The sequence below is a fragment of the Eutrigla gurnardus genome, assembly GCF_963514095.1.
Source record: "Eutrigla gurnardus genome assembly, chromosome: 19".
Classification (NCBI taxonomy): Eukaryota; Metazoa; Chordata; class Actinopteri; order Perciformes; family Triglidae; genus Eutrigla; species Eutrigla gurnardus.
The window spans coordinates 15,802,820-15,816,371 of NC_139930.1; the positions used below are offsets into that span (position 1 = coordinate 15,802,820).

General features: G+C 41.1%; 1 protein-coding gene across 1 annotated transcript in view; it reads left to right on the forward strand.

The window, feature by feature from the left end:
• The first annotated feature begins 2,764 nt into the window (after positions 1 to 2,764).
• The window catches only part of LOC311030208 (cytochrome c oxidase subunit 5B, mitochondrial-like), a 115,875-nt gene continuing 105,087 nt past the window's right edge, over positions 2,765 to 13,552 (forward strand). Inside the window, exon 1 of the mRNA XM_084035841.1 lies at positions 2,765 to 2,770. The gene's annotated coding sequence lies outside the window, so the exon portion shown is untranslated. The remainder of the gene's footprint in view (positions 2,771 to 13,552) is intronic.

Below are 13,552 nucleotides of genomic sequence, written 5' to 3' on the forward strand. Positions count from 1 at the left end.
CCCGTCATAGCCGTTCTTTCAGGACCTGGATCTGAAACTGTTTATTGTAACCATTAAATTGTAGCTTTGAGTAAATCCATAAACACAGTTATTGACTCTTAGCTGCGGTGTGTACACTATTCAGCGCAGCAGACAGTATGGGCAAAGTCATACTTTACAGGACGGTTCTTTATTTGCAGGAACTCCATTAATTGCATGTTGTTGCATTAACTCAGCCGTCTAGATGACAGTGATTTTCTTGGTATATGATGGGGATTTGAGAGGATTTACGAGCCCCACAAAGTTTTGAGATAATGTACTCCTCCTCTCCAACACAAAATGATCCTTAAATTTAAGTGAAAACAAAAAGATTATCTAAATTATGTTTTCATGTAACAACTTGAATGCATGCAGTGAACCCTCTCCTACTTGCGTATACTGTTGTTCCGTCCTATCTGGGCTTTAGGAACCGACGGGGTTAAAACAGGTTTACAAGGAGCAAAATAAATTTAACTTTGTCAGAGTTTAAAAACACACCTCTTCTCTTTCTCTAAATATTTACAATATAAAACTAAATATATATACTATGCTCCCCCCAGCAGTCTAATTACTCCTGAAATATGGTAATTAAAGTTAGGTGGATGCACACCATGCCCACCCCCTCAATTGCCACTGCACTGCTGCCATCCACCCCAACGCAGTCCAATCCTTTTCATTGCATAAACATCAAATTACATAAACACAGCGTTGGATTTGCAGCACAGCCGGGCTCTGACGTTGTGGGCGGCGCTCATTTTGTCCACACTGACGCCTCTTACATTCTGACACATTACCGTTGAGAATAGCTGATCTCTGAGTCTTACAGGCTGCAGGGTTTTTCTCATTTCTATAACCCAACTCCTACACCAGGCACCTTAGTGCACAGCTTCCGGTTGCGTAGTACGCCCATGCATGCATGCATGCACACACACACACGCACACGCATTTCCTCTCCAGTGATGCTTGACCGTGGCGACGCTCACTGAGCGCCCTCATGATATTGACGCCCACGACCTCCTGAGAGCAGTTGAGGAAGACTTCCTGTCGGAGTGGCATATGAGATCAGGCATGTCATTTTAAATGAGATTAACCTCAATTGGCGGTCACATATGTTTTATGGATGTGTTTGGCAGTTACTCTTGGTTGTTTTTGTTCCAAAGAATTCCTTGCTCAGTGCACTTGGCAGCCGTGCACCGCCATATATCCCATCTTCATGTGAAAACTTCAAATGAAGCCAAAATTGTTCTGAAGACACATAATTTAACCATTAAGACCTTTAGAAAGCATTTATCACTGTATGGCAGAATGACATCATATCTCGTCAGTCTTATGATGGTTCCCAAACATAACAGAATAAAGAATTCTCTGTGTTTTTAGTGTGACTGTAATGACTTAAGTGTATTATGACAAGAGATAATGTAATAATAGAGAATCAGGAGGGGGACATCCAGCTGGACTCTAACATGCATGCATGGTTCCTGAGGCTAAATTGGTTAAATCAAAATGTTGGTTAATTGAGTTAAGGTTGTTTCTGCTTCTTGTCTGCCCACATTGGCTAGCTAGCCGTTAGTGAAGAGAAGACAGTCAAGAACCGATCCAACTAACTAACTAACAAAATGCACAAAGCTGATGTACAGGCGTTCAGTATAAAGACCACTTTTTTTAAGTTGTTTGGACAGAAACCACATCAGAGAACCACACATTTTGCCCATGAAGCTCACAAACACAAGATAAGGCAGCGGCTGTTTCTGATTTTCATGTTAATCATCAGAACCACTCAAGCTGGTACTGAAAGCTTCATCAGGAGAAACAATGAAAGTAGGAGTGTCCATGATTCTTAGTCGCCATGCCAACATACACTGTCAAGCAAAAGTTTCCTGGTGAATGCAATGCAACTGTAGATTCACTGTAAATAAGATTAGAAAATATCTAAGGGAAATGTGTAGTTTAAATGGGATTTCTTTTTTTATTATATTGGAGATAGACCCGTAGCTCTTCATCAGAGATTTAAGTGGCTGATTTTTCAAGGACACATAGCTTTAATTAAACTCCACGGTCAGACAATGAATGACACTCAACAGTCGTCATAGAAGGCATTGAGCAACGAAAATACATTTCCCCTGAATATTGTGACTCACTGCACATAAAAGCATGCTTTTATGGTTATGTTCAGATTTCTTCCATTGTCTACGTAGACAATGGAAGTAATGTGAACATAACCAGAGTTAACGTATGTTTAGCTGACATCAGAAGAATAGTAGTAGAATGTATGGACTACATATGTTTGTTGGCTGTGCAACCTGCAACCTACACTTGTATAAGCCTACTTTATACAAGTTGTCTATAGTTAATTTTTTTTATATAACTAATGAATCACATAATGGCTCGTAAATGAAAGGAGTGATGAAACCACAGAGTTACCACCTGCGTTCTTGTATTTCCCATCAACCCATCAACATGCTCTACTTGATATATCACTGATATTTTCTGCAGTCCCCAACTGCCCAAATTTATTTTTGATATTTATCCAATGTATCTAGTTTGGTTCGTCTGTTGGATCAATAGGACTTTGACATTTAAATGTGAACCCTCCAGAATATAATCCAGTTTGTCCGTCACAGAGCTATTCCTTTCATCTCAATGTAAGAGCATTTATAAAGAGTACATTGTATGAAGTTAAAGCAAAATGCTTAAACACATTGTTCCAAAGCTTCTGACTGGCCGTGTGTTTTGGATTTCCAGGAAACAGCGACACAAAACAAATGATGTCAGTCGCCATCAGCAGCAGCAACAAACGTGCTGTAGTGAGTGTGGGTGGGATTACACAGTGACAGCTGGGTGAGATCATTACGGGAAAGGGGGGGGGTGGATAAGAAGGGGGCGCACCCGGGAATCGGGGGAGGGGTTGGGGTATAATGGTGTCGGGGCTCAGGGGTGGGAGGCTTTAGCGGTGACATTCTTTTCGCTGAGGAATGCATGCACTTGTGTAGTGGAAAATTTAAAGAGAAGCAATAATCCAGCTGCATTATAGCAACGAACCTGCTTTCAATCCCAACATGCTCCGTCCTTTTGCATTTCTGTTTACATACGAGGAAGCCCTTCAGGGGGCGACACACACGAGGACGGTGCAGGTTGAGAGGGGGAGGTGATACGTGGGACGTATCGGGAGGGGGATGAAGGTAAATGAGGGGTGGATCAGGGGGGAGAGGAAGATGACTCACAAGCTTCCAGTAAGAGGTCTGACTCAGCTACTGGAAGCCCCCTGACCCTACTGGGAGACAATAAGTGGCCAATTCACTTTGCAGAATAAAAGAGGGACCCCAAAGGTCATATAATGGAAAATAAGAAGGAGAATATGTGTGCTAAACAGCTGTCACTACTTTATCTTGTTTTTATGTGTTTCATAGACATCAGAGTCATACGTTTTCATGCTACTTTAAAACAAAACACATGCACACATTATTCCCATCCATCTGTGTGCTCATTGTTTCATTCGATCACTCATACAGCTCTGCCTTTTTTCGTTCCATCTCTCTGTTAAGCCACGTGACACTTGTGATTTGTGTTGCTATAGTGACATTAAGATGAGAGAAAAGGGGATCACATGAACCCATGGCAACAGCAGCCACATAATGACAGGACCTTCTACATTATAAGTCAAACTGGCAGACAGCTGTGGACGTGTGTCAGCTTTTACAGCGTTTAAAATGCTCCTTGTTTTGCCGTTTATTCGTTGTGCTTGCTTTTATGGAGGAAAACCAATGCAGGTGTTTGATTACAGTGATGACTAAGGATTGCACGTCAATCGTCATCTGTGTTTCCTTTCTCCTCCTGTTGAGAACAGCGATGAACACATGAAGAGGCATCATAATCAAGCGAGAGGAACTGTTGCCTGTCGGGCGTAAACCGCTTCTATTCCCTACAATCCACTCGGGATCTGCACACGTAGTTCACCAGAAAATGGACTGTTGTTATAACCTGGATATAGTTTCCAGACTAAAGAGGAGACAGAATTCAATTGGTGCAATTGCACTAAAGGCAAAAAGACACCAACTCCTCATCCTCTTCCTCCTCCTCCATCTCCAGTTTTGACCCCTCAGCCTATTCATGACGGACTCCCGTGATGGATGATAGTCAGACAGAGGGCCTGTTTCCTGGATGTGCCCTGAACTTCCATGTCACTCTCACAGATATCCTCTAAGGATGGGAGGTAGACACACACACACACACTATACACCTTACATTCTCTTTGTATACAACCTTACATTCCTTACACTGACCTACATCTGCTTTCCATAAAGGAGACAATGCTTAACCTTTCTGAATACGTGAAGCACATTTTTCAGCAACTTTCTAAGTGCCTGACACCTCTGTGCATCCATTTGAAATATTTGAAGTCATATAGCAGTACAGTGGACATATAAAACACGATCATTTAAGTACGTGTCGAAAGATGTCAAGCCGGCGAAGCCTTTCACCCAACTCTCCCCGGGCTAACCTGTGCCAAAAACCACAAACTTGCTTCCAAAATATACAGGAAAAAACATGTGAACCAGAACATTCTTAACCTCAGCCATACTTTTCTGATGGCCAACTCAAGCAACATGGTCTCACTTTGAGTTTTGTCTCTAGAAATAGTAGATATAATTAGAAATAAACGCTCTTGTTTTCCCGTGTACAACTGTAGAACACAGACAAATTTGCTCACGTTTATCCAGACTTTTGTTTAAATGCTGCTTTCTTTCCATTCAGAAAACGTAACATTTCAAAATGTTGTTTTGGAAACACATGCAGACAATTAAACTGTTGCCCTCACAGCCATGACTTACACTTCTTTGGAAAGTTACACAATCATGTGTGGGTTGAAAAACAGTCCCTGTTTGGACAGAAAAGGGTTCTTTTTGCTTTTAAAAATATCTGTATTTGTACACAAAGACGTGGCTTTATTGCTCAGTTGTATTGTAGAGGTTTGACTCTTGTTCATTCTGACCAGATCACATCTCTCCTCTGTCTACTTTGACTCTCTTGGTCTCAATTATCCCTCCTCTCATTAACCTGTTTACTATCTAATTAAAGCTGACAACCCATGAAAAGTAAATATTTAAATGGAGTCAGTGAAACACATGTTCATGTAGCTGGTTTTTTAAAGACACAGCATAGACGCACGACTTTCTTTCAGCTCTATATCTGCATGAAGAACCCACTCTGCTGCTTCCCAATCCTCCCAATAAAGTGTTAAACCCACTAGACGTCTGAGGTGGGACGGGAGATGCCTCTTACTAAAAACAAAAGTAAAGATACATCTGGGAGTGAGTGCAGTGTTTTGATTTACTTCTGTAATTTCACTGCAGCTCCGGTGGTTTTACTGTAAACCACTCCTACGCTGTCTGCAGATGTGGCATTGGATTCGGTGGGAGGGGATGTGTGTGTGTGTGTGTGTGTGTGTGTGTGTGTGTGTGTGTGTGTGTGTGTGTGTGTGTGTGTGTGTGTGTGTGTGTGTGTGTGTGTGTGTGTGTGTGTGTGTGTTGAGCTACATTTCCAAACCAAACTGGATTCCATGTCAGGAATTCTGCTGGTGTTTTCAAAGCAAAATGCCTTTTATTCTTTACAGCGGTTAATCAATCAGTCAGGATTTAAAGGGACAGTTCAAAATGCACCAAAGTTTGCTTTTCCCCTTTTACTTCACAGTTACTTACAAACAATATGATATAAAGACATCCTGCAGACATAGTATAACTGCTAATTTGATTTAAGCCATGTTTTGTGTGTTTGATTAATTAGCAGCGGTGCATAAGGTTCTTACTTATCTGACTCCCCGGATGTAGACTGTTGGTATAAGCCTGTCATTGGCTGCTTATTTTAGTTTGCATTCTCCTCCCCATCCACTATCTGCACCTACTGCATCTATTTTTGCATGGACATCATCGCTGCTTTCTAGGATTAGCATCGGCCAAGACGATTGTGAAAGAAATAAAAAGAATGAGGATCGGTTTTCACCCAATACCAGAATTATAATAGTGGAGCCAGACCTTTCGTTAGCCCTGACTCTTATGATACCCATATATGCAAGACTCGTCACTCACACTCCAACCTGACCTTATGGAAAGGCGCAAAAATAGCACGCCACTTTGAAGGACATCATGATACCATGATTTGTGTGTGTGTCTAGATTAAGGCAAGAAAATGACCCAGTTTGGTCGAGGAAAAACATCACGGTTGTGCATGAACTAAGTAAAATATGTATGTAAACAACGTAACATAAATACGGAAAACATGTTCAAATAAGTCAACAACATATTTGGTTTGTTGCTCGTTGTTCCATGTCTGGCTCCGAGCACAATACATTCACACAGATGGGTTTACATGGCAGTACAGACTACAGGGTGCAAAATGACACACAGAGAGCAAGAACGGCGTTGTGATAGCACGTGAAATGACTTAAGAAATTGGCATATCATTCGTATGCCATCTGGTGAGACCAGGCTGCACACTCATCTATGATTTCCCATGAAAGAGGGAAAAATATAATCACATCTCTCTGCTAAAAATGAAGTGTGTGAATAGAAGTATGTCAACAAGATTTTCTAAATAACACAACGTGTTTTTTTCATGAGATAGTTCATGTGACATTTGGTTTCAGGCTTTCACAAGGCCATTTGTCAAAAAATAAGAGTTCATTCTACAATACAACAAAGTGTTGTTTCCTTGACAACTAAAGTACAGTGACTTAGCGTACGATGATATAACAGTGTTATTGTACCGTGGCCATGGAAGTTATTATTGGCTTGTGTTGTGTTCGTGATAATCGCTCATCCAGACTTTAGACATGGTCAGCATTTTAATAACGGATCAGTGCAGGTGTTATCATTAACAACAACAACTTCATGACATGATTATTTTCCAGTTTTTTTTTTTTTTTTACGTTTGACTCTGTACTGTTTCAGCAGAGAGCAGAGTAGCATTCTTTGGTTACACCTGATCCTTTCATTTATAAGGAAGTGTGAAAATGTTTGTCAGTTGACTTAAATCAATTTTCACGAAGATAAAGATAATTTCATCCTATAATGCAATACCTTGTTATGCATAAAATATATATATTGTCATGCAGTGGGTAGATGCTGTGAATCACATTTTTAAAAAGTTTAAAAAAAATAAAGTTCAAGGGAAAAAAGGAACCTCATCTAATAATTGCAGCGCACTATTATTATTTAAATCCGTCACTGACCCAGAATCCTTATGTTGTAACAATGAGTGGAGCAGCTGCTCACATTCCTCTCATTCCTCTACATAATACGAGAGATGCAATATCTATATCCATCCACTGTGACCAAATGTAAACAGTAAACGAGAAGAATGCGAAGGAATCCGAGGGCATCCTGGACTTTCTATTCATTGTGTCGCGGAAAAACAAACTTGTTTTCACACAGGAGTCGTATTGTTTCTGCACATGTGTTGTGTTGTTGTGCGGCTGAGGAATTCTGTGTCTAGCTGAGCGCTGAGCGTGTTTATGCTGGCTTTTAGGTGCAGGTGCACAATCGAACCCAAGGGAAGGAAATGGAGGGGAGGGGTTTGAATGCGACACAAACAGGAAACAAGCTTTGTGTTCCCCTCCTGCTCAGTGGTGCACACAGAAGGTTTATTCCACATTTTGGCTTATCCAACACTGTATGCGCTGCCAGGATTTTACATAACGGACACTGTTGAAAGATATTAAGCTGCTAAATGCACCTCCACCATTCTAAAACCTCCTCTTATTGATCATATTCTCCTCTTCACACAGACGTGTGAGGACAGATTGGAGTTAATGGGAGGTCTGGGGAAAATGCCATTGGAAGTTCAGGAAATGCCTCTTGAAGTGAAGTTCGTCCAACTGTCGTTAATAGACCAGACAAGTCTATTTAATGTGTTTTCAGGCTGAGAAAAATGTCATTTGAACCCCAAACAAGCAAATAATCATGAAGTAGTAAAACTGTAAGTAGCAAGCAGTAACCTTGAAAATCAGCCGGTTCTTAGTTCAAAGTTTCCCTTTAAAAAATAACCAAAAAACACAAAAACTGCCCCCTAACAATGTTTATTTGTTTAGCACAGTTTACTCTGAAGAATATAATAATGTAATTGCCAAAACATAATCTGTCCTCTATTTTTGCAATGATTAATGACTGTAATGATGTTAGAGCTTGTCCTAAAATCTACCGTCTTTCAAATGACAAGGTTTATTCTGTACGTTAAGTATGTGGTCAGACTGCTGCAGTGTATGGGACTGTATGTCCAGGGAAATGGGTGTGTTTTCCTTGGGTGTGTGTCCAAGGGATGTCCTTCACGGTGTGGGAACGGGTCCTACCCCTGTACAGGAAAGACATTAGGAACAACATGAATGATGGGGGAGTGGGAGGGAGATCGACTGAGGGAGGGGGGGGGGGGGGCTTCAGGAAAAGGAGGAAACGAAAATGAGAACACCCTCGACTCTTCATTCTCACAACAAAACCCCCTCCCCCCCCCCCCCCCTGTCCACTCCCCACTCTCCCCCCCTCCGCCTCCCCCACAAGTGTGAAGTGTTTCTCCTCAACAATACGTCCAGTGCAGCGTGGCACGACAACAAATAGTGCGTCACTAACGAGTCACGGCAAACATTCCAGCCTGTCTGCGTTTGCATGCAGGCCACTTCTTCCCGCCACTTCGTCCTCAGACTTGAGAAGTGTGTTTTGGGACAGTTTGCCGTGGGGAGGGTTCGTCTGCGTGCTTGGCTCTACATTTTTCTCTGCAAAAAAAAAAAATGTGGATCCCTTTTAAAACCCGTTTGGCCTGGAAGATGTTTTTGTGTAACACTGACAGATTGTTAAAATAATTGTGAGACAATTTGTGGGTTAGGCAGCACTGCAGTTTGACTGTCACAAATAATCTAGCAGTGGATTATTTCATAATAGTTCTGTAGCTCAGTAATGTCACGTTTTTATGGATAAAAACAAAGCGATTGATTGAATGATTTTCACATCCTCTCCTCCACTCTGCCTGGGTCTGAAACAGCTGATGCATAGGGCTGAATAGATTATATAAAGGCTACAGCAGTGTGTGCTATATAACACTGCATGTCTGTTTGATGTAAGGACTGGCGGTATTACTTTAAGTGTTTATACATCCATTTAAATGTCGTCACCATGACTGTAAACCCTGAACAAAGTACTCAATTTACCCCAAACCACGATGTTTCAGTAACCGAGTTGTTGTGGGGCCTTAACGTGACCCAACCATAGCCTTGTCACACCATAAAATTGATTAATTTTTTTAACAGTGGTTTGGAAGGGTTTCGACATTCAGCTCTACAGGCTTGTAGCTTTAAGAAGATGTTAGCTCATAGTTTTGGTCAGCCACTCTGGTTGAGCCTCAATAGCTCTTCAGGAAGACGTCTGGAGACTCTTTATGGGTCAAAACAGACTCTTGTGTGACACGTACAACACACACAAGATTGTATCTCACATCACTTTGACTTTGTGACGCTTTTAATAGGATGCTTGCTTCTCAGCAGCATCTTTGATCAGACCGCAGACAGAATGTGCAGAACGTTGCAGTAAACAGTGGGAAGAGAAATGACGAGATGGCCGTTTCACACGACAACGTGCTTCCGGCAAATACGTTCACGGAGTGAATGTTCTCTGTATGAGAAAAAAACGTAGACAGTTTGGAAGACAACAATAGCTGATTCATATCTAACTCGCTTAATGACCAGGTTGCAGTTTGACCTTCTGATCCCGTTTTTTTGTCCATGAGTTCTCATTCGCAGCCTCCTAATTAGTTCAACTTTACAATTGACTCTTTCATATATCGCTCAGCCAACCCGTCTTCCCAGGCTCACTGTTGTTTTTCAAAAAACAAGAGCGTGTGGAGTTGTTGGACTGGTTGTGCTGGGGACGAAGGAATCTGTGAAATCCAAGTTTACAGACTATCTGGGTGGTGGAACTTGTCTTAATGTGGAGTCAGCATATTTGTCCATGTAGTTATAGGTGTTAAAGATAAGTAATAATAACTTATCAGCATATAAGAGCTATTAAGATAGTACGGCACTCATTTTTATGAGTCAACAACTTGGTGTAACCAAGGAAGTAAATTTACTTTATTTGTGTGTTTGTTTGACAAACGCTAGTCATGATTCCATTAAATTGCAGAGCAAAGTTTAAGTTTAAGTCGCAAAAAAAGAAATGCTAATGAGGCATGTTTTCATCAACTGGCTTGGAGTGAATAAAGTCATCAGAGGTTGCAAACCAGAAACAAAAAGTTGGTTGAAACGTAAAAGAATTGTGTGTGAATGGAAACACTGCTACTGTTTCAAATTGTATATCTTGCACATTAAATATAAAATCATGTGTTTAGTAGCATGCTATTTTGTTTCTTATTCCCGAGACAACAAAATAGCTTTTGGTGTGGGAATCATACGGTGATAAATTGTATCACCAAGCATAATCTGGTTAGACTTAGCATGCAAAAACATCAGAGGGAAACCAGAGACCAGATATTAGCTTTGGGTGCAGCACATGATGTGTAACGCATTTCCTGTTTTTATACCCAACAACAAAGTCTGTTTTTCAGGACCGTGGGTGAGAACACAGGATCACCAACCAAACCCGCAGAAGTTGTGGCAACACATTGCACTAATTACACTACAGCGTGCTGCGCGTGCCACTGATCACACGTACGTGTTGTGTTCAACTGTAAATACGTGCAACAAGTATCTTAAAGTCCAGCTCGGTGAGTGACACGTGTCCATCACGTCCTTCTCACGGCTATGAGCGCTTGGTTGTTATGACTAAGACAGAAGCAGTGACTCAGATTCTGTTTTGCTTAGAAGCCTTATATAATGTTAAATGACTGATAAGCCACGGGGTCAAATGGTTTGGTGAGTCAGGCCACCAGCTGCTGGCGGCCATTGTGTTCGGACTGACCTTTGTCACAGTGATGGAGAGGAAGAGTTGAAATGAGAGCAAAACAATCCTCAGCTGTAAGCGAGATGTTGTGTTGAGGATGCACCATACGTGTAAGAAAACGGTGTGACTTATCCGAGATTCGAGTGAATATCTGCATGCATTTATATCTAAAAGTGCTTCTGCTTGTATGCTTGCTGAAGTGTGTGTGTTCAAAGTATTAAGTACTCGGAAAATTGTATTCATACAAAGACCAATATGTGATTTCCTCTCATGTGCGTTTATCCAGCTGAACGCTGCAAAAAAAGAAATCAGGCATCTTCCGTTTCTTTAACAATTATTTTTCCATTTTGTAAAACCTTGTGAGACAACGACAGGTCGTTTCCTCTCATCCCCCCCATCCTTCCTTCTCGGCACTTTCCTTTCCCGTCACTCATCATTGTGAGTGCTGATCCTGCAGATGTTGCCCATCTTTGTTTTAACAGAACAGTCAATGTTTCATAGGTTGGTAAGGAGGAGAGGAAAATGAAAGTAATTGTAAGGCAACAGTTGGGAGTTGAGCCAATCGATTCTTTGTAAATGTTATTTTGTACATTTTATTTTGTCGTTCCACATCACGAGGATCTGCAATAAATGCTGAGATGCTTCTTTTTTTTTATCTTACATCATCATCAGTTGCAGAATTAGTGAAATTCACATCAGCCTAATGTTAGCATACTAGCACACAGCAGTGAACATGGCAAACTGTATACCTGCAGAACCATCAGGACGTTAGCAGTGCCACTGTGAGTTTGTTAGCATGTTAGCATGTTAGCATTTAGCTCAAAGCACCACTGTCAGTACAGCTTAGCTGTAATCATGGATGTAGCCTACTAGAGATCCAGTGAGGTTGGCAAGTAGGAGAGGATTGACAGTTGGTCTGTTGGAAACCTGTTAGCTAATGATGTTTGGCTGTAGCGCCCCTGCTATTACCGGTATGTCTGTTTTCATTTCTTTAGATAATGATAATCCTAATGTTATGGTGCGTTTTCATGTCTCATCATCTCTATTAACTATTATCACCTATCATGTCTTCTCTTTCAACAAGTGAGCTAAATAAAGTAGCTCTGACTCAAAGTGACTCACACCTCACTTTCACACATGACCGCACACACACAGACACACACACACACACACACACACACACACACACACACACACACACACACACACACACACACACACAATCACACCGAAAACACACACAAGACTCTGAGGTGTCCCCAAGCAAAGATAGCAGCTGGTCCCAGCATCACGTTGCATGTTTTAAGAGAGGAATATATATCAAATATCTCCAAAGTTCCCCGAAACATTTGAAGATGTGCCTCTGGAGATACACACACACAGAACAATGCTCTGACTGTGAATGGCATGGTGTGTCTTACAACTTGTTGCCAGGAATGGAGAGAGTATACTTAATGAATGGCTGACCAAGCTCTGGCCTCCCACACAAATACACAAACATGCACTCCCCCTCACTAGACAGGATCAAATGTTCTTCGCTGCTCTTTGTTGAGTTTTGTTTTAAAAAAAATATCATATTTAAAATAATGCTACTTTTCTCTAGCCTCTAAATCCACTTTCTCTCAGACTGAGACTACATGGCCTTTCTCCACAGTCCTTTTCTCTCTTTCTCTCTCCATCTCTCTTATGCAACCAGCTCATAAATAGAAAATGGATGTGTCAATTACAGTATTTATACTGGAAATGGACTCCAGGCCTGAGCCAAGGTTTATATCGGAGCCCACACAGGGTTTTAAGCCTTCTCCCATTAACTTTATTTTTACTCCAGTATCAAAACACGCTGACTCATTCATCTCTGCTGCACAGGTAGATAATGTGGTGTGGGTTTTTTTGTGCTTTTTTAACAACTGGTAAATCAATAGATCTGTATCAACTCCTTTTTCGAAAACCGGAAATGACAAGAGTTCAGGATGGATGAATAATGCGAACACATACAACGGTGAGAAAGGAAGAACGATTATTTTTCATTAGCAGGTTTTGCTTTCTGTTTTGTTTTTACATGTCCAGTCGTACACACAGCAAAGTGTTGGTTGGACGGGGTATGAAGCATGGGACCTTTAAGGATTGTCCATTCAGCTGTGTGGGGTGTTTTTTGTTGTTTTAGCTGCCGCTGGGGTTAAATTGGTCCCAATCCTCCATCTCTTCCTGGTTTATGCCGTTTGCCTTATCCTCAGCCAGGTGGTTCCTGTTCTCTACCTTGTGTTATACCCGTTTCATAGCTTTAGTTTGTGTTTTGTTCAAAGGGCAGCTAACACATCTATAGTATATGCACATATAAAAACATGGTGTAAGTTGAAAGGTTTTAGTATTCATTTATTTTATTCAATTATATATTTCATATATTGGACAATAGTAGTTCTAAAATCGTATAAAATATCTGTTGGGAGTTTATAGGGACTTTTGCAAAACCACTTTACCCACAACCTTGTACGTATATGTGATTTAATTGGGGGGTTTTCTTTTACTGGAGAAGAAAAATTTGCATTTAGTGTTCGGAATTCCCCTGTGAATGAGTCTTGATGCCGAGAAAAGATTACCATCCTGTGAAATGTAGAAAT